General features: G+C 41.4%; 1 protein-coding gene across 2 annotated transcripts in view; it reads left to right on the top strand.

Annotated features, from left to right (window-relative positions):
- The first annotated feature begins 4,677 nt into the window (after positions 1-4,677).
- The window catches only part of setbp1 (SET binding protein 1), a 140,257-nt gene continuing 121,828 nt past the window's right edge, over positions 4,678-23,106 (top strand). The window contains exon 1 of one of the 2 annotated variants that reach the window (XM_062050858.1): positions 4,678-4,853. The gene's annotated coding sequence lies outside the window, so the exon portion shown is untranslated. Of the gene's footprint in view, positions 5,680-23,106 lie in introns of both variants that reach the window. The other variant, XM_062050857.1, reaches the window with a different exon arrangement.

Genomic DNA, 23,106 nt, shown 5'->3' with positions numbered 1-23,106 from the left:
GGAGCCTAAAATAGGTCAATAATTCATAACAATGTTGATTTTGATTTACTAATATTTTTTGAGCAATGACCGTCTCTGAAACTAACCGGTCCTGCACCCCTCCCCCCCGCGCCCGCGTCGAAGTCACGTCGTGACATTGCTGGTTTTATGAGCAGAGGAGCATGTTCGGCAGTGCACAATCACGGAGTACTTACAAGCAGACACAGTGTGTAGACAGAAAAGGTAGAACGGACGCATTTTGGCTTAACAACTAACAATAAAGGTTAAGCTATAACACTGAAACGCCCTCAGGAAGAGGTGCTTTAAGACATGTCTAGCTAGCTAGCGGCTAACGTCCATCCGCCGTCAGCAGTGTTTTAGTGACTTCTAAATCACTAATTCTGGTCTCCATGGCGACCAATAAAGTAAGTTTCTTACAAGTATCATCCCTGCAGGACGAGGAATAGCTAAACATGCTTTACTAGACACCGTAGCTCACCGGCATCAAAATGTAAACAAACGCCATAGGTGGATCTACATCCACTGTAATGATATCAAGTACAGGCACGTATCTAGTCGATACTACTATGATTACGTCAATATTTTTTGGCATCACAACATCTTCTTTCGTTTTTTTAAAATGTATATTATGTTTATAAACTCAGGAAATATGTCCCTGGACACATGAGGACTTTGAATATGACCAATGTATGATCCTGTCACTACTTGGTATCGGATTGATACCCAAATGTGTGGTATCATCCAAAACTAATGTAAAGTATCAAACAACAGAAGAATAAGTGATTATTAAATTTTAACAGAAGTGTAGACAGAACATGTTAAAAGAGAAAGTACCGTATTTTTCGGACTATAAGTCGCAGTTTTTTTCATAGTTTGGCCGGGGGTGCGACTTATACTCAGGAGCGACTTATGTGTGAGATTATTAAAACATTACCGTAAAATATCAAATAATATCATTTAGCTCATTCACGTAAGAGACTAGACGTATAAGATTTCATGGGATTTAGCGATTAGGAGTGACAGATTGTTTGGTAAACGTATAGCATGTTCTATATGTTATAGTTATTTGAATGACTCTTACCATAATATGTTAACATACCAGGCACGTTCTCAGTTGATTATTTATGCGTCATACAACGTACACTTATTCAGCCTGTTGTTCACTATTCTTTATTTATTTTAAATTGCCTTTCAAGTGTCTATTCTTGGTGTTGGGTTTTATCAAATAAATTTCCCCCAAAAATGCGACTTATACTCCAGTGCGACTTATATATGGTTTTTTCCTTCTTTATTATGCATTTTCGGCCGGTGCGACATATACTCCGGAGCGACTTATACTCCGAAAAATACGGTAAGCAGATATTAACAGTAAATGAACAAGTAGATTAATAATTTATTTTCTACCACTTGTCCTTAATAATGTTGACAAAATAATAGAATGGAAAATGACACAATTAGGAGCCTTTGTTTGCTTACTTACTAATAAATGACAAGTTGTCTAGTATGTTCACTATTTTATTTAAGGACTTAACTGCAATAAGAAACATATGTTTAATGTAAGATTTTTTGTTAAAATAAAGCCAATAATGCAATTTTTTTGTGGTCCCCTTTATTTAGAAAAGTACCGAAAAGTATCAAAATTATTTTAGTACCCGTACCAAAATATTGGTATCGTTACAACACTAAACTAGTGTTAACAGCTACTGTCAACAACTTGTGATCTGATTGGCTATCAAAACTGTCTCTCAACTGTATGGTTTCTCAAATTCATTCGCTAACGGTCCCGATGACGTATCCAATCACAGGACGTGTAAATGTCACGTTCAACGTGAGGCCATCAGGAAGGCCTTACAGACAACATCTCGTGATCTGATTGGCTATCGGAACTGTCTATCAACTGTATGTGTCCGTTCACTCACAGTGCACGGACACCTGTATTGTTGATTCTGAAGGCCTCAGGCAGATTTGGTACAGCCTGGCAACATAAGATAGCTTAATTCTGATTGGATACAAACTAAAACTAAAAACAACAACACTGGAAGGAGCATAATATGACATGAAGAGGATATGAATACTTTTAGATATTTAGGGAAAGTAAATCAAAAAATAATTGTATCTTTAATTTTGATCAGGATTTCTGGTTATGTTAGGCCAGCAGAGAAGGCCTTGCTGGCCCTGACCACTGAATTGCATACAATACATGGATCTTTTTTTCTGTAAAATAGAAAGTTGAAAAGCGGTAGAAAATGGATGGATGGATGGAAGTAACCTGACTCTCGCCAGATCCTTGTAGTTCTCTGAGCTCCACACAAGGATCTGGGATCGAGGGCAATGCAAACTCCTTCAAGATAGCAAAAAATAATGAACCAATCAGGATCCCCGGCCGGGATTTCATAGATGTGACGTAGCGCCGAAGCGACTTTTTGATTCAAACAACAATAAAAATGACTGCACGCAGCGAGGAGTCGTGTCTGATGGCGTGTGGGACAAAAGAGTTTTTGAGTCTATTAGTCCTGCACTTGGGATGAAGCAGTCTAGCACTGAACAGGCTCCTCTGGCTACTGATAACGCTATGCAGAGGGTGACTGGCTTTATCCATGATGCTCACTAGTTTTTCCACAGTCCTCTTCTCTGCCACCGTCACCGGCGAGTCCAGTTTTATTCCGATAGTAGTAGATAATAGTCCCGCTGTGTTGTGCCAAGATAAATGGTAAATGGGTAATACTTAGGTCGTGAGTTCCAACCCCGGCCGAGTCATACCAAAGACTAGGGATGTCCGATAATATCGGACTGCCGATATTATCAGACAATAAATGCTTTAAAATGTAATATCGTAAATTATCGGTATCGGTTTCTAAATGATTGGTATCGGTTTCAAAAAGTAAAATGTATGACTTTTTCAAACGCCGCTGTGTACATGGACGTAGGGAGACGTACAGAGCGCCAATAAACCTTAAAGGCACTGCCTTTGCGTGCCGGCCCAGCCACATAATATCTACGGCTTTTCACACACACAAGTGAATGCAAGCATACTTGGTCAACAGCCATACAGGTCACACTGAGGGTGGCCATATAAACAACTTTAACACTGTTACAAATATGCGCCACACTGTGAACCCACACCAAACAAGAATGACAAACACATTTCGGGAGAACATCCGCACCGTAACACAACATAAACACAACAGAACAAATACCCAGAACACCTTGCAGCACTAACTCTTCCGGGACGCTACAAAATACACCCCTGCTACCCCACCTCAACCCCCCCCCCCCAACCACGCCCACCTCAACCTCCTCATGCTCTCTCAAGGAGAGCTTGTCCCAAATTCCAAGCTGCTGTTTTGAGGCATGTTAAAAAAAATAATGCACTTTGTGACTTCAATAATAAATATGGCAGTGCCATGTTGGCATTTTTTTCCATAACTTGAGTTGATTTATTTTGGAAAACCTTGTTACATTGTTTAATGCATCCAGCGGGGCATCACAACAAAATTAGGCATAATAATGTGTTAATTCCACGACTGTATGTATCGTATTGGTTGATATCGGAATCTGTAATTATCGGAATATCGAATATCGGCAAAAAAGCCATTATCGGACATCTCTACCAAAGACTATAAAAAATGGGACCCGTTACCTCCCTGCTTGACACTCAGCATCTCAGGGTTGGAATTGGGGGTTAAATCACCAAAAATTATTCCTGGGCGCGGCCACCGCCGCTGCTCACTGCTCCCCTCACCTCCCAGGGGGGCGATCAAGGGTGATGGGTCAAATGCAGAGACTTATTTCGTGTGTGTGTGACAATGATGGGTTCTTTAACTTTAACTTTTATAGCTATTTCCACATTCACCCATTCACACACACTTTCACACCCTGATGGCGGGAGCTGCCATGCAAGGCCCTAACCACGACCCATCAGGAGCAAGGGTGAAGTGTCTTGCTCAAGGACACAACGGACGTGACGAGGTAGGTAGAAGGCGGGGATCGAACCAGGAACTCTCAGGTTGCTGGCACGGCCAGTCAACGCCGTCCCCAAGACGGTGCGCAGTGCGAGTGGTTGCCAGATGGGGGCGATGTCGCTCCTCCTCTCCCTCTGCGCCGGTGAGATCATTGCTAGACAACAAGCTCAGGCTTCTGACATTCACGCATCGGCAACGCAGAGCAGAGCAGCAGCGAGAGAGTGCAGAGCGGGCAAAGGCACCGTCAAATCTCCCCGGTCTCCCGTGTTCTCTCCTCGGCCCTGAACGTGGCGCTTCCTGGCAGACGGATGCGTGCTTGTTCCGGCTAACAGCCTTTTTTTAACGCCGCTTCTTGGATTTCGCAAAGGGAATTTTTCACGCGGCGACGCTCGGTCACTCACTGGCCGGGATCCCGCGAGACGGCCCGGGGTCAGACAGGCGCTGTGTCCGGCCAGCCCAGCCGCAGAGCCCGCTTGGAGTTGGGACGCAAACGTCTCTGATTGGATTCTTGTTTTCTGTCATCGCATCGGCTGCAAGTCCCACTTCGCACATTTCTCTCTCTCTCTCTCTTTCTCTCTCTCTCTCTCTCTCTCTCTCTCTCTCTCTCTCTCTCTCTCTCTCTCTCTCTCTCTCTCTCTCTCTCTCTCTCTCTCTCTCTCTCTCTCTCTCTCTCCCTCTCTCTCTCTTTCCCTTTCCAATGCAACCTTGACGCCATTTTCCTGGGGGTTTTGTGTCAAAAAGCATATAAGTGTATCCCCGGAGCGCCTGACAGCTCCCCGGGAGGCTGTCATCCCTTCCGTCGCCTGTGTGAAACGTCTCTAAATGGATTGTAAATGATCTTGATGAATAATTTACACGTCAGAGCCCAGTGTGTGACAACATTAGACATGGGTAAGTGGCCTTCTCCTACCTCTAAATACAGTCAATGTTTAATCTGAATGATGTCTGCCTTTTTTAGATAATGCCACCTTAACAACTTGCTATGTACCCACCAAGTACCTGCACTTTCAGCTTTAAGGGACCTCTAAAGTTGAATGCACCTCAAGTTAGGGAAAAAAAAAACAAATTCAACCTCACATTTCCGTTGAAATGAAGAAAAAAGTCAGTACAAACTTTGCCGTTCCCTCCCCATATACACATTCCATGAGGAATTCAGTCCATCGATTGATTCTGGTCATTGTATTCAATTTTTATTTGGCTTTTAGCAACTTTGTTTTGCAACACATATCCCAAAAAGTGAGAGGAATAACACTGTTTACATACAAAGCCGGGAGACTGCAGCTTGAGGCATATGTCATGTTGAGGTAGTGTGTTGGTCTGGACCCCAGGATGCAGAGAGGGCAGGCGAAGAAAGTGTAGTCATTAACACAAAATAATAAAATGGTGCACAGGAAGCGTAGGGAAAGCGATGCACGTTTTCCATACAAAGCAAAGAAAAAAAAACACAGGTTATCCAAAAAGCATTTTCATTAGCAACCGGGAACATGCATGTCCTAATTGCCAATCAGGGACAGGTGTGAGACTCGACGTTCCGAAGTAGTGGCAAAAAGGAAACAAACGTACTAGAAACAAAATGAGGAGCACTGGACAGGAAATAAAACAAAACAAAACACCAGCAACTAGTATTTACAGGGTAAAACGTGCCTAAATGGATTGTAAATGATCTTGATGAATGATTTACACGTCAAAGCCCAGTGTGTGACAACATTAGACATGGGTAAGTGGCCTTCTCCTACCTCTAAATACAGTCAATGTTTAATCTGAATTATGTCTGCTTTTTATTGATAATGCCACCTTAAGACCTTGCTATGTACCCACCAAGTACCTGCACTTTCAGCTTTAAGGGACCTCTAAAGTTGAATGCACCTCAAGTTAGGAAAAAAAAAAACAGATTCAACCTCGCATTTCAGTTGAAATGAAGAAAAAAGTCAGTACAAACTTTGCCGTTCCCTCCCCATATACACATTCCATGAGGAATTCAGTCCATCGATTGATTCTGGTCATTGTATTCGATTTTTCTTTGGCCTTTTGTAACTTTTTGCAACACATATCCCAAAAAGTGAGAAGAATAACACTGTTTACATACAAAGCCAGGAGACTGCAGCTTGAGGCATGTTGAGGTAGTGTGTTGGTCTGGACCCCAAGATGCAGAGATGGCAGGCGACGGAAATGTAGTCATTGACAAAAATAAAGAAATAGTGCACAGGAAGCGTAGGGAAAGCGATGCACGTTTTCGTACAAAGCAAAGAAAAAAGCACATCCATCCATCCATCCATCCGTCCATCCATTTTTCTAACGCTTGTCCCTTTCGGAGTGGCGGGGGGTGGTGGAGCCTATCTAAGGTGCGTTCGGGCGGTAGGCCTGGTACACCCAGGACAAGTCGCCACCTCATCAGATTATCCAAAAAGCATTCTCATTGTTATCAAAGTCAAAGCATTGGCTAACACATGAAGAATAACATAGTTTACATACAAAGCAAAAAAGACTGCTACTTGAGGCAAATGTGATGTTAAGGTAGTGTTGGTCTGGACCCCAGGATGCAGAGATGGCAGGCGAAGAAAATGTAGTTATTAACAAAAATAAAGAAATAGTGTACAGGAAGCGTAGGGAAAGCGATGCATGTTTTCATACAAAGCAAAGAAAAAAAGCACAGATTATCCAAAAAGCATTCTCATTGGCAAAAAGGAACATGTGTGTCCTAATTGCCAATTAGGGACAGGTGAGAGACCCAACGATCAGAAGTAGTGGCAAAAAGGAAACAAACGTACTGGAAACTAAATTAGGAGCACTGGATAGGAAATAAAACAAAATACCAGAAACTAATAATATTTGTCATGAGAGATCATGACAATGTCGCTTGTTATCAAAGTCAAAGCATTGGCTAACACATGGAGAATAACATAGTTTACATTCAAAGCAAAAACGACTGCCATTTGAGGCATATGTGATGTCAAGGTTATGTGCTGGTTTGGACACCAAAATGCAGAGACGGCAGGCGAAGGGCAGGTAAAATGTATATATAGATAAAAAGAAGTGCACAGGAAGCATAGGGAAAGCTATGCACATTTAGGTAAAAAGCAAAGAAAAAAGCACAGATGATCCAAGAAGCATCCTGATTGGCAACCAGTAACACGTGGGTCCGGATTGCCAATCAGGGGCAGGTGAGGGAGTCAGCACTCAGAAGTAGAGGCAAAAAGAAGGCAAACAGAAAATGGAAACACATATTAGAATGCCAAACAGGAATTAAAAAAAGAAAAAAGAAAATAAAAGAAAAATACAGGAAACTAATAACAATTGTCATTATAGATCATGACAATGTCACTCGTTATCAAAGTCAAAGGACTGACTAATACATATCCCGAAAGTGGAGAAATAACACAGTTCACATGCAAAGCAAGGATACTGCATATGTCATGTTGAGGTGTGTGTTGGTCTGGACCTCAAGATGCAGAGACGGTAGGCGAAGGGCAGGTAAAATGTATTTATTAACAAAAATCAAGAAATAGTACATAGGAAGTACAAGGAAAGCCATGCACATTTAGGTGCAAAGCAAAGCAAAAAGCACAACTGATCCAAAAAAACACCCTAATTGGTAACCAGGAACATGTGAGAAGCAGTGGCAAAAAGAAAGCAAACAGGAAATTGAATTCAAAATAAGAGCGCTGGACAGGAAACAAAACTGAAACTAAGGAAACTAATATTAAAGTCCAAACTGTCATGTGAGTACAATCCGATACGTTGACAATAGATTATAGAACTGAACATGTTTTACAGCAAGTAACTAAAATAAACACAATAGCACATAATGATGATTGGAGGATCATTAAGGTTAATGGTGAGTACTGTAGTGTACAGTAGAACACACTCCAGGCTACTATTTTGGATGAAACAATGTTAAAGATGACTATAAGTGTGTTATTTCATGTTTAGAAGGCTCTAATAATATTAAGAATGTTTAAAAGGTCGCAAACAGTTTTTTATGCTCTAACTAATAAAATATTCAATTTATTAATAATAATAATCCTACTTTGCGGAAATTTGTTCATTACAGTCAGGCCTGGAACCCATTTGTTGTGATAAACAAGGGACCTCTGTATTAACTTATTTTTCTTAAACATTATTTAAAAAGTTCATAGCCCACACCCGCATCCTAAAAGACTTGTGTTCAACCACAGAGGTTTCACCGTTTTGAAAGTCATACACTTGACAATGTGACGTTCTCCTACTTGATCTATTATTACACAGTAATACCTTGGTAATTAGGGGGATTGGATCAGGTGTAGCGCAGACTTTGATGGTAGACTCGCTGAGACCCTGCTGTTCACCTACTGCCTCCAATGCTCTGCTACTGGAGTGGATGTAGGGCAGTGGAGTCTTATTTCCTGCCCTCAAGGTACAATCTACATTAATGTAGCACTAATTATTGAGCTCTTGGGTAACAAAACGATACAGGTGCTCTTAAAGGACCTGTAACGTCCTGATGACTGAAATTTTACACAGAAGGTCTCTTAATGTATTTATTTGCTCTTTTCATTTTCCAGTCATTTCCCATAATATCAATTAGGTATTGAGTAATGGGTAGATAACTAACTGTACATGAAACCCCCCTTTCGTTCGCCAGACTGGATATGCCGCCCCTCTTGGTGTAATGTTTTCTACAGAACTAGATCCCATTTCCACGCATAGACAGTGTGGCTAAAGGAATGTAAAACTATTACTTTGATCACTTAATTGCATGTTGTTGTTGCCTGGGCCATGATTACCGTATTTTTCGGATGATAAGGCGCACTGTCGATGAACGGGTTTATTCAGGTCTATTTTCATACAAAAGGTGCACCGGATTATAGGGCGCATCAAAGGGGTCATCTTATGATTTTTTTTTCTAAATTTAAAACACTTCCTTGTGGTCTACATAACATGTAATAAGTACCAGTAAGGTGTGGTGAAGTTTGTCCTCTGCATTTGACCTATCCCCTTGTTCACCCCCTGGGAGGTGAGGGGAGCAGTGGGCAGCAGCGGTGCCGCGCCCGGGAATCATTTTTGGTGATTTAACCCCCAATTCCAACCCTTGATGCTGAGTGCCAAGCAGGGAGGTAATGGGTCCCATTTTTATAGTCTTTAGTATGACTCGGCCGGGGTTTGAACTCACAACCTACCGATCTCAGGGCGGACACTCTAACCACTAGGCCACTAATGGTGGTTCTTTGGTCAAAATGTTGCATAGATTATGTTTTACAGACAATTTTCCAGCGGCTTTCTGAAGATGCGCTTTTTTGTGGGTGGTCTTATTTACGTGGCCCCACTTCGAGAGCGTCTTCATCTTTTGTTGTGGATTTTAGCGCTTCCATAGCGAGTCTACTGACAGATTAGGTTCGAACTATACGTTACTTTGTATTAGAAATGGCATCAGCGGAGGATGAATGCCCCACAACAAGAGTATAGACAAAAAGAAGGAGCTTATGGACTACGTACGTACGCATGTACATTTTCGAGCATTGCGCAGATCTGAAATGCACATCAGCAGGTACAAAAAGGCCAGATAATATGTCCCTTAAGAGGTGCCATTTTAGGGTCCTTATACACACACCATATTAATACCTGTATGTTGAAGCACAGTACGCCTGACTATGGTAACCGTAATGCTCCACACAAGCCATCAAGCGGTGCAGCTTTGTAGCTTACCAAAGTTGTACTGAAACATTTTGACATATTTTTGAGCGCTGTGTGTAACGTTCTATATTCTAAATGTAACATCAAAGTGTTGGTCTTGCTTGCTTACCGATACTCGCTATTTAACAGGCGTCAATCTGCAGTCCACACATATCCCTTATGTGTGACCGCCATCTACTAATCACATTTTTCATTACACCATGCACCAAATAAAATTGGTTCGAGGTCAGTAAGCACAACCAGAATTAATACGTACATTAGGCGCACCGGGTCATAAGGCGCATTGTCGATTCTATAGACATTATAGCCTGTGTTTCTTAGCATATCCTCAAGCATCTTGAGGAAAACATCAGTAGAACCGAATGCAAAATAGAATACAAGTGCCTTACCTTCTTTTTCTCATGTTTTCGGAAAAAACATTCTCTGTTTTCCCACATATTCTAACTCAGTCTTTCCGCCCTCGAGGGTCTTCCTGATTTTTGGGATTGCATTAGGCTTGAGTGTTTAAAGTACCAGCCAAGTGGAAAAACAAGTCACCTCTATATTGAAGCTATTATCATATTTATCTGATTTATAACACCAAAAGACTTCCAAAGTTTGCGCATCAATAGATATGATCAAAATAGTAAAAATCTCACAGAGATTCTCGAGCCATTTTAAGAGATAACGCGAATGCCAGTCACGTGACGTAGCGTTAGGAACCACGGATCCCTTCCCAATCAATAACAATGCTTATCAAGCAGACTTTGTGAGAGCCAACAATGATTACTTTTGGAAGAATTATGATCCAGAACCTTATATTTTTGAGCCCGAACACAAAGAGGATGAGCAATAAGTCTTAGAAACTGAATGCTAAATTATTGAAATGCTATAGCATCAACATCATTGCTAGGTGCTAAACATACAAACTAACCATAACAAACCATAATAAAACAAACACTTACTGTAAAATTTCTACTCTCGCTGGGATGCCGACCGACGGAACGCTCACATAATCCCGTTTAGATGAAGATTCAATCGAAATTCTCACGAAGGGTTAAAAAAAGTGCAGCAACTAGCGTCTTTTTCACCATCTCGGGGGATGTCAAAGTCGACCAGCCTCTCGGTCCATGGCCACATGTGTCTACTACCAGCTGAGAGATCCTTGAATTATAATCTAGAATTAAATTTTAGCAAGTTTGAGACGAAGCAAAAGAAGTGTGTCAACAACAACAGCGCAAGCTAGCATTAGCGCACTGCCATCAATTCGCCACTAAAATAGGCCGTCTGCGTTTGTGCTTATAATAACAATATTGCTTATATTTGATTAATTTTCAAGTCACGACATATAAATGGAATATTGTGGGCGGTTTCTGGATGTTTTTTAAAGAGGGTATAATGGGCACAACAGAGGACCCTCGATCAGTGGCCTTGTTAGAGCGTCGGCCCTGAGATCGGTGGGTTGTGAGTTCAAACCCCGGCTGGTTAATACCAAAGACTATAAAATGGGACCCATTACCTCCCTGCTTGGCACTCAGCATCAAGGGTTGGAATTGGGGGTTAAATCTAAGGCTGCAGCTAACGATTATTTTTCTATCGATTAATCTATAGATTATTTTTTCGATTAATCGGTTAATCTATAGATTATTTTTTCGATTAATCTATAGATTATTTTTCCTTTTACCGATTATTTTTTTATTCAAAATGAAGATGAAAAAATAAATGTAAGCCCGTTTTTTCAAAAGGCGTGGCTTTTATTTACAAAAAAAAAGAAGTATGGCCACTCAGTCAACATTGACAACAACATGACTAAATATTCTGTAACAATGTAAACATTTAAAACTTTTAACATTTAACAAAATTAAAAGTAGCTTATATGCTTTTTAATGTGCAAGTATAAAAGTCAACATCCAGTGCAAATCTTAATATTCTGCAATAGTATAAGCATTTCAAAAGTAAAAGTATTGCTTATTTTGCTTTAAAATGTGCAAAAATAAAGATAAACATCCAATACAAAAAAGTGCAAAACGAAATATTCTGTAACAACAGTGTAAACATTTCAACAAAAGTGAAAGTATTGCTTATTTGCTAAAATGTGCAAAAATAAAGATATACATCCAATACAAAAAAGTGCCAATCTAAATATTCTGGAGCACTGTAAACATTAAGTATTGCTTTTAAAATGTGCAAAATAAACATCCAGTCCAACACAGTACACAATAACCAATTCTACTCATTCCAGTGAGTGACTAACAGTTGTAATGAAGAAAGGTTAGCATGTCTACTTGCTTTGGTTCTTTTCTTGTTTACAATATTCCCAGCAGCTGAAAATAGGCGCTCAGAAGGGGTCGATGTGGCTGGAACTGAGAGGTAATTAGCCTTCACCTCGAGCCAGGACTGCGAGTGAGCTGAGCTGCAGTTTAAGTTTCTAGAAGGTCAACGGGCTCATAGTGATGTTACTAGTAGTTGACTGGGAGGTGTTTATTATCATTTGGGGAGAGTCCGCTGCCTGATGCTCACCTGCTAAACACCTATCTGCTCCACGCTGAAGCGCTGACTACATGCGCTCTGAATACGCACTGCTGATTGGCTGATAATGCTTCGTGTGTACCAATCAGATGGTTGTGTGGGTGGGACAATGCTTTGTGTGTACCAATCAGATGGTTGTGTGGGTGGGACAATGCTGCGTGCTGAGACAGAGGCAGACGGAGCAAAGCAGCTTGTTAAGACTTTTGCTTTAGCTTAGAAACTCGTTCGGTACACCCCCGTACCGAACCGAAAGCCCCGTACCGAAACGGTTCAATACAAAACACGTACCGTTACACCCCTAGCAGATACAAATGACACATTCATGTTTTTGTGTAATGATGACAACGTATACTCGCGCGGACGATTGACTAGTTGATGGTTTTCTTTTCAAATGTTCGTTCATAGCCGTTGTGCTGCTATGATAGGCCATTTCCGCTCGACACAGTGTGCATACAACAACATTATTAGGCCGTTTATTGAAATACTCCCACACTTTTGACCCCTTTTGGAATGCTTTTCCCCCCTCGCTCGCACCGCTCGCATCGTCTTCTTTGATCGTCTGCTTTGCGCTTCGCCATGACGGTAGTGTGACGTCATTATGCGACGCGTCGACGCCCAAAAACGGCGTCGACGTATTTACGTAACCGATGACGTCGACTACGTCGACGCGTCGTTTCAGCCTTAGTTAAATCACCAAAATGATTCCCAGTCACGGCCACCGCTGCTGCTCACTGCTCCCCTCACCTCCCAGGGTGTGAACAAGGGGATGGGTCGAATGCAGAGGACACATTTCACCACACCTAGTGTGTGTGTGACAATCATTTGTACTTTTTAATAAACATCACATTTCTTTTAAATTTTTGTGTATTTCCAGTATGACTGATCTGATAATATGGTCAGAAATTGCCGAAGATATTCGGAGCGGAATATTCAAAATGGCCGATTGAATTTGTGGCATTTTGAGACATATATTGCGGATTGTAAATACATGGTTTAATGGATACAATGAAACACAATTAAGTATTTAAAGTCAACTTTTTTTCCACTTTACTGGTACTTTAAATTGTTTTCCGTCCAAATTCTGACCATAACCATTCTTCTTAGTCAGAATCATTAAAATGAGCACTACAAAAATACACTCCCGAGGTGTATACTTTCCTCATATTCCCATCATTTGGAAATGTACGCAGGCTAACTCCTTCTTCAGTTGTATTGCTACAACCTGCAACAATGCATCTGGCAGCCATATTTGATCATTCCTTCAAATTATGCGCAAAATTATCGTGATTCAGGATGAAGATGTTACCAAAACACATGCTACGCAATTTGCCTCCAGTGTGCCTTAGGTGACGTCAGCAGGCCCACCCACATTTTGGAGCTAAAAAGTGGATGTTCCAAAATATTGTTTTGAAAAAAAGCCTAGAATCATTACCGTATTTTCTGGACCATAGGGCACACCGGATTATAGGGCGCACAGCTGATGAGCGGGTCTATTCAGATTTTTTTTCATACAAATGGCGCACCCGATTATAAGGCGCATTAAAGGAGTCATATTATGATTTTTTTCTAAATTTAAAACACTATGTTGTGGTCTACATAACATGTAATGGTGGTTCTTTGGTGAAAATGTTGCATAGATCATTTTTTACAGACCATTCTGTAAAAGTCTCTTCAGGATGCACCGTTTTTGTGGGCGGTCTTATTTACGTGGCTGCCCTTCAATAGCGTCTTTTCCCCGTCATCTTTGTTGTAGCGGTGTAGCGTGCAAGGACGGGAGTGGAAGAAGTGTCAAAAGATGGAGCTAACTGTTTTAATGACATTCAGACTTTACTTAAATCAACAACAGAGCAGAATCTTCTCATCCGTGGCTCACTAGTGCAATAACAACGCCGGAAATGTGTAGCGTGAAAAACTCTACACTAAAGTTCCGTGGGTGAATTATGTAATCCCACTACAGTTTTTAGCGCTTTGATAGCTAGTCTACTGACAGATATAAGTAAGAACTTTACGCTACTTTATATTAGAAATGGCAACGGCAGAGGATGAATGCCACATAACAAGAAGATAGAGAAAAAGAAGAAGCTTATCACCAAAAATGATTCCCGGGCGCGGCACCGCTGCTGCCCACAGCTCCCCTCACCTCCCAGGGGGTGATCAAGGGGATGGGTCAAATGCAGAGGACAAATTTCACCACACCTAGTGTGTGTGACAATCATTGGTACTTTAACTTTAACTTATGACTACGATGTTGGCATGGCCTATAATGCCGGACGTGCGCACATTTTCAGTACTTATGCAGATCCCAAATACAGATCATCAGATACCAGAAGGTAAGAAAAGTTGTTTTTGCATAATATTGCAAAACAAAACGCCAGATAATGTCTACTAATATGTGTCATTTTGCGGTCCTTATACACACACCATAATAATACTTGTATGTTTAATGCGCCAACAATCCATCAAGCGGTGCGGCTTCATAGCTTACCAAAATCGTACTTAAAAAAATGTTGACAGATTTTTGAGCGCTGTGTGTAATGTTCTATATTCTCAATGGAACATTTAAAGTTAAAAAGTTAAAATACCACTGATAGTCACACACACAGTCGGTGTGGTGCAATTACTCTCTGCGTTTGACCTAGGGCTGGGCGATATGGCCTTTTATTAATATCTCAATATTTTTAGGCCATATCACGATACACGATATATATCTCGATATTTTGCCTTAGCCTTGAATTAACACTTGATGCATATTATAACACCAGTATGGTGATTCTATGTGTCTACATTAAAACATTCTTGTTCATACTGCATTAATATATGCACATTTTAAACTTTCATGCAGAGAGGGAAACCACAACTAAGTCAATTGACCAAAACTGCATTTATTAAACAGTTATTAAAGGCCTACTGAAACCCACTACTACCGACCACGCAGTCTGATAGTTTATATATCAATGATGAAATCTTAACATTGCAACACATGCCAATACGGCCGGGTTAGATTAGTAAAGTGCAATTTTAAATCTCCTGCGAAATATTCTGCTGAAAACGTCTCGGTTTGATGACGTTTGCGTGTGACGTCACGGATTGTAGCGGACATATTGGGACTCCATTGTGGCCAGCTTTTAAGTCGTCTGTTTTCATCGCAAAATTCCACAGTATTCTGGACATCTGTTTTGGTGAATCTTTTGCAATTTGTTTAATGAACAATGAAGACTGCAAAGAAGAAAGCTGTAGGTGGGAAGCGATGTATTAGCGGCCTGCTGCAGCAACACAACCAGGAGGACTTTGAGTTGGATAGCAGACGTGCTACCGTGAGTATGCAGCTTTGGCTTCCAAACATTTCATCGCTTGCCCGTACGTGCGTGCCGCTATGTGCATGTCACGTACGTCACTTTGGGGAAATATATGTGCTGTATGAACTTTACGTTGGTGAACCGTACTTTGGGCTGTGAGATTGAGTGTGTTGTGCGGGTGTTTGAGTTGTATTGGTGGGTTATATGGACGGGAGGGGGGAGGTGTTTGTTATGCGGATTAATTTGTGGCATATTAAATACAAGCCGGGTTGTGTTGTGGCTAATAGAGTATATATATGTCTTGTGTTGTTTTACTGTTTTAGTCATTCCCAGCTGAATATCAGGTCCCACCCTCCTCTCACAGCATCTTCCCTATCTGAATCGCTTCCACTGCCCTCTAATCCTTCACACTCACTTTCCTCATCCACAAATCTTTCATCCTCGCTCAAATTAATGGGGTAATCGTCGCTTTCTCGGTCCGAATCGCTCTCGCTGCTGGTGTAAACAATGTGCAGATGTGAGGAGCTCTTCAACCTGTGACGTCATGCTACTTCCGGTACAGGCAAGGCTTTTTTATCAGCGACCAAAAGTTGCGAACTTTATAGTCGATGTTCTCTACTAAATCCTTTCAGCAAAAATATGGCAATATCGCGAAATGATCAAGTATGACACATAGAATGGACCTGCTATCCCCGTTTGAATAAGAAAATTTCATTTCAGTAGGCCTTTAAGCAGTGGCACAAACATTCATGTCATTTACAAAACAGAAAGTGCAAGATTGTCAGAGACATTTTTAAACAAGCTATTAGTGCACTTTTGTGAATGATGTCACTAAGATGACATATCAAAACAACACTAAATTAAAATGCACTTTTGTGCATGATGTCACACAAGATATTTCAAAAACTGTCAAATAAAAATGAGCTGCATAATAGAAAATCATTGTGTGTATGTCCTTCGCTATGTGGTAGGTTACTGCGGACGTTATCTCCTTCTGGTTTTGACTATTTCTTTCATACGGTGTTGATCTGGAAATGGAAGACATCAGGCTCAATTGGGTCAGTGCTGGTTGCTTCGGCATTTTGTGGGTGTGGCAATGGCTGGAGATGTTGACATGCGGAGTTTCAAGCACTCTTCATTCTCTAGCGGGTGACTTTTCAAATGATGCTACAAATTAGTAGTGCTGCTACTTTTGTAGCAACGCTTTTGCCGCATACTTTACATATTACGGTTGTCTGTTCAACATCTTCCCGCTTGAAGCCAAACCACCGCCAGACGATGGACCCAGTGCTGTTTTTCTTGGGAATTAATTATTCTTCCTCCATTTGTTACCAGATTCGCACCTTCTTTCTCTCGTATTACCACTCGCACCGCTCCGCTTGCACCACCTGCCACAGCTAACCTTACCCATGCCGCTACCTCTCTGCTCGGCGAGGGCGTATGACGTTGCACGCGCGACAGTATGTGACGTATGTAACAAGGTGCGCTTGTTTTATGTCTCTGTGAGAAGGAGAGACAAGAAAGAGTGAAAAAAGCCTGTAAGCTAAAAGCAACTTATACTCGAATACTCACGAAATAGTCATTTTCTACATCGCACAGAGACAAATGATATATCGAGTATATTCGATATATCGCCCAGCCTTAATTTGACCCATCCCCTTGTTCCACACCCTGGGAGGTGAGGGGAGCAGTGAGCAGCAGCGGTGACCGCGCTCGGGAATCATTTTGGGGATTTAACCCCCAATTCCAACCCTTGATGCTGAGTGCCAAGCAGGGAGGTAATTGGTCCCATTTTTATAGTCTTTGGTATTTAAAGTTTTGGTGTTGTTTACTGGCGTATCTCTTATGTGTGACTGTCACACTTCTCATTACACCATGTACCAAATATAATAGCTTCGAGGTTGGTAAGCACAATCAGAATTATGCTGTACATTATGCCAGTGTTTTTCAACCGCTGTGCCGCGGCACACTAGTGTGCCGTGGGATATTGTCTGGTGTGCAGTGGGAAATTATGCAACTTCAGCTAATTGGTCCAAAAAAGTTTTTTTGCACATCAATAATTGTAATCTGCAAATAATGTGCCGTTGCTTAGTGTCTGTGCTGTGTAGAGCTCGGCAGGGTAACCACGTAATACTCCATGTCAGTAGGTGGCAGCAGGTAGTTAATTGCTTTGTAAAAGTCGGAATGTGTCGGGTGAGACGAGGATGATTTGTTGTGATCCCAATATGCAGGGAGGCAGTGTGAAGGTAAAAAAGTATGTAATGCTTAAACCAAAAATTAACAAAAGTGAAAGGAAAAGGCAATGGCTATGCAAAACGAAAGTAAAACTTAACTGGCTACAAAGTAAACAGAAACAGAATGCTGGACGACAGCAAAAACTTACGGCGTCCACAAAGTACATCCATACATGACATGACAATCAACAATGTTCACACAAAGAAGGATAGCAACAACGTAGGGCTGGGCGATATTGGCTTTTATTAATATCTCGATATTTTTAGGCCATATCGCGATATACGATATATATCTCGATATTTTGCCTTAGCCTTGAATAAACACTTGATGCATATAATAGGGCACATTAAAGGAGTCATATTATTATTATTTTTCTAAATTGAAAACACTTCCTTGTGGTCTTCATAACATTTAATGGTGGTTCTCTGGTCAAAATGTTGCATAGATGATGTTTATGGGGCCATGTCCTTCGCTATGTAATAAGTTACTGCGGACGTTATCTCCTTGTGTTTGTGACTATGTTTTTGATATGGTGTTAATCTGTAAATGGAAGACGTCAGGCTCATTTGTCAGTGCAGGTTGTTTCGGCATTTTTTTGGGTGTGGCACCGGCCGGAGATGTTAACGTACAGAGTTTCAAGCACTCTTCATTCTCTCGCGGGTGACTTTTTAAATGAAAGAACAAATTAGTAGTGCTGCTACCAATGTTCCCTCTAATTGTTCATGTGTCTGAGCAAACACAAAAACTCCCTGAGCATTCAGTGGAGCACATGTGAGCAACATTACACGTGGCAATACCAGCAGCACACCTGTCTCAAACCAATCTTTTATAATAACACTCAAATGAGAGGAGTAATTTTCATGAGATTATTTTGTAATATTAGTGATTTGGCCCACTTGTAATGAAAATAAAAGAAATCTTGTTTTTCATAAGCTATGGATTAGTATTGTACAATATGTCTGGGTGGGGGTCCTGCTTTGGAAATCATTTGTACCCCTTTCAGAGATCACATTTAGTCCCCCTTAAACATCCTCATGTTGCACAATGAAATGTAAGCATAGGATGAAGTGTGCATTCCTGTAACTTTCTCTAGTAACATCATTCCATGATTAATATCAATAAATTAACATTAATAATAAATGACAGTAGAATAAGCACATGTATGACTGAGGAGTCATAGTGTAACTTTGTGTGGTGTTTGAGTTGTCCAACTTTTTGTGTGGCCATAAACGCACCAGTGGCTTAGTGGTATGTGTGTTGGTGACAGATGACAAGTTGGTTTTGGCCTGGTTTGTACGGCAGAAAATGACTAGTTTTTCGAGATATACGTTTTTACTCATGTTTTTGGTGTGGTTACGGCCGAATATAAACAGTTTTGCTCAATAAAGTGATCGATATAATTCCTGTCCTCGAAGCATCTCGATAGACATTACAATAATTGAACGGTGTTCAATTGAACGGTGTTGACGAACACCGTTAGGGCCGCTTGTTGTCACTGTCACTCAGAGTTGTATTGCAAAATTACACAGAATAAATGTGTTTATTTTGTTTAGAATTCAGATGTCATTTGATTTGGTGCGCGGCATATATTTGCTGTGCGCAGAGGACGCTTGAGCAGTGCGCAATTGCGCAGGTGCGCACCTTAGAGGGAACGTTGGCTGCTACCTTTTGTAGCAACGCTTCTGCTGCATACTTTGCATATTACTGGTGTCTGCTGAATATCTTCCCGCTTGAAGCCAAACTACTGCCAGATGATGGACCCTGTGCTGTTTTTTTTGGGCATGAATTGTTCTTCCTCCATTTGTGATCAGTTTCGCACCTTCTCTTGTGTTGTCACTCACACCGCTCCGCTTGTACCACCTGCCTCAGATAACGTTAGCCATGCTGCTACCTCTCTGCTCGGCGAGGGCGTATGATGCTACACGTGCGACAGTATGAGATGTATGTAAGAAGGTGGGCTTGTTTTACGCCCCTCTGAGAAGGAGAGACTAGAAAGAGTGAGAAACGTGTAATGCCCGCTGCTAAAAGCAACTGCGTGACAACGTATACTCCAATATCACAATATCACAATATAATCATTTTCTATATCGCACAGAGGCAAACCCGCGATATATCGAGTATATCGATATATCGCCCAGCCCTACAACAACGTAAATAGTCTTTCTTGCTAACACAAAGCAGGTGCGCGGAATAGCGCTCAAAGGAAGACATGAAAAACACCAACAAAACAGGAAGGGCCACCAAGATAACAGCGCAAGACAAGAACTAAAGCACTACACACAGGAAAACACCAACAAACTCAAAATAAGGCACGGCAACCTGGTGGAGTTTAATTTTTTAACATTTTCTGCTGGTGGTGCGCCTCTGGATTTTTTAATGCAAAAAAATGTACCTTGCCTCAAAAATGAGTGAAAAACACTGCATTAGGCGAACCGGGTTATAAGGCGCACTGTCGAGTTTTGAGAAAAATAAAGGATTTTAGTGTGCCTTATAGTCCGAAAAATACCTGTACATATCATTTTCAGGTCCGCAGCTTCTGAAATAAGTGCCAATGTTGTTGTCATTAGAGGGACTTTTTAGGTTGTAAAAGTCAGAACAGCACTTTTGAGTGTGAAGATAGTCCCAAATGTACAATGATGAACTGTCTTATCTTTTATCCCCATCTATAGCATCAGTCATGGGGCACATGAAAGCACATGGCCTTGGCGCTCTCCTGGACTCTTTAAATTAAATTGCTATGGATTTTTGCGCAAATATGTGATTGCTACTCGTTTTATTAGAGGTGGAGATGCTCTGTTTGGTTTTCATTGGCCTCCTTCTGAGGCGTCGTTCATCACCGACCCAGAAGGGTTTCATGTGGCCTCTCCGTGTTGCGTGACACGGTGCAGCTCCCAGTGATTTGCCGCGTTATACTGTACGTCTGCAGGTGAGGCTCGGGAGGGAAAAGCAAGTAAGCAGCGGCTGTCAGCGGCCCCCGCCAACCTCAGCCCTGGAAGATAAATAGACACGCCTGAATTAGCTGGGGAACGTGTGGAAAATTGGTCGGGTCTGTAGGATATGTGAGGTGGAAGCGCTGCCAATGGACGTCTGGAAAAATAAGGATGACGGACGTATGAAGAAAGATGCTCGTAAAGAGGTGGAACTAAATGGGATCCTTGTGTCAACAGGTAAAACTATAGCAGCATGTTGCGGCTTTAAAGACCCAACCAGAATAAATCCCTTTTAGATAATGAGGCTCCCATGCAATATTAAAATGAAAGCATGAGGAATCAATAAGGTGCATCCCCATCTGAGCTGGGTGGAAATAGGATCAAAAGGAAACGGGGGAGGGAATATGAATGGTACCCAAGGACAAATTTAAGTGTTGGCAGGTTCTCTTAGCGGAATATCAGCGCCGGATCACCTTTTGGCACCGCTCGCATGGCGAGAGGGGCGGTAGAAGGGGTGAGGTAGCACTGAGAAGAGGCAAATGAACAGAGTGAGGAGGAGGAGGAGGAAGAGGAAGACAGTTGGAGAGAAGCAGAGGTGATTTTGCTGACAGCCATTTTGTGGCTTCTGCTGTTGTTCAAACGTTAACGTTCACCTGCTGGCGCGGGGCGGTAAGCCGCGGATGGTGCTACACGGGATAGGGAGTGGGAGCCGCTAAGCATTTTGGAAATACCCCCAAATGTAAACAGTTACCACTTCTCTCAGCATTAGTGGGGTCGCATTGTAAAACTGAAGTCGCAAACATACAGTACTTGAGTGGAACAAAAGTACTGGGAATAACAGGGAAACACTGACGAACGAGGCACAAAATCGGAATGTAGAGAAAATTGCGATGATTAACGATGTAGACCAGGGGTGTCAAAAACTCATTTTAGATCGGGGGCCACATGGAGAAAAATCTACTCCCAAGTGGTAAAATTACAGCACGATAACTTACAAATAAAGACAACTTCAGATTGTTTTCTTTGTTTAAAAATAGAACAAGCACATTCTGAAAATGTACAAATCATAATGTTGGTTTTTTTTACACTTACATGTTGCGGTTAATAGTATTCTACCTTTATTTGTCGTTATTTATACTTTCCGAATAAATGATGTGATAATGTTCATCAGTCAACTCATTGGTGTTCATTTTCAATCTATCAAGATAAAAAAATAATATCAAAATCAAATTACAGAATGTTATTTATGTAGTTTGATCATTTTCCTCGACTGGTGCACTAACATCATGTGGTATATTTATTTTTTTACATATGTAGCATCATCTACAAAGAATTGCTATTGCGACATCTAGTGGACACATTTAGAACAGCAGTTTCTTTCATTCAAAAATTTTGGCTCATTGTTATACTTAGCAAACTCATCCCGCGGGCCGGATAAAACCCGTTCGCAGGCCTGATCCGACCCGCGGGTCGTACGTTTGACACCCATGATGTAGACCCTTATTTGATTGGACAAAGTACACGGAGCAAGGATTTGGATGAACTCCTTCATAGCCCCAGCGAGATTTTTGCCTACTTGATTAGTGGTGTGAGTGTCTACACTTGTGATCAATTTAAAAATGACAAGTCCCTTGAAGGTCATGGTCAATTTACAAACGGATGGGTGCAGGACCTGGGAATTTTCAGGGCAGAAAATGACAACTCTGTCGTATACTCACAGGTACGTGACGTTACACTTCGGGGGCTAGCTGTTGCCTAGCCTACATTTGTGTTGCACGTAGGGTTGTACGATATAGCGGTACTAGTAAAGTACCGCAATACTAATGAATCATATTCGGTACTATACCGCCTCTAACAAGTACCGGTTATCCCGGCCCTTTTTTTTTTTTAACAGGCATGACGTCGCGTCGTCGTCTCGCCATGACATTGCTGGTTTTACGAGCAGAGAAGCATATTCGGGAGTGCACAATCACAGAGTACTTACAGGCAGACCCAGTGTGTAGACAGAAAAGGGAGAATGGATGCATTTTGGCTTTAAAAATAACAATAAAGGGGAAGCTATAACAATGAAACGCCCTCAAGAAGAGATAACAGTGGTCCCCAACCTTTTTGTAGCTGCGGACCGGTCAATGCTTGAAAATTTGTTCCACAAACCGGGGGGGGGTGGGATGGTATTATTATTATTATTATTTTTTTTTTTTTGTATAAAGAAATACAATCATGTGTGCTTACGGACTGTATCCCTGCAGACTGTAATGATCTATATTGATATACAATGTATATATTTTGTTTTTTATGTTGATTGAATTAAAAAAAAAAAATATATATATATATATATTTTTATTTTATTTTATTTAATTTATTTATTTTTTCTTTTTTTTCTTGTGCGGCCCGGTACCAATCGGTCCATGGACCGGCACTGGGCCGCGGCCCGCTGGTTGGGGACCACTGCTTTAAAACATGGCTAGCTAGCTAGCGGCTAACGTACATCTGCAGTCTGCAGTG

Source organism: Entelurus aequoreus, linkage group LG06, assembly GCF_033978785.1.
Source record: "Entelurus aequoreus isolate RoL-2023_Sb linkage group LG06, RoL_Eaeq_v1.1, whole genome shotgun sequence".
Lineage (NCBI taxonomy): Eukaryota > Metazoa > Chordata > Actinopteri > Syngnathiformes > Syngnathidae > Entelurus > Entelurus aequoreus.
This window is presented reverse-complemented; position numbering and strand designations above follow the sequence as displayed.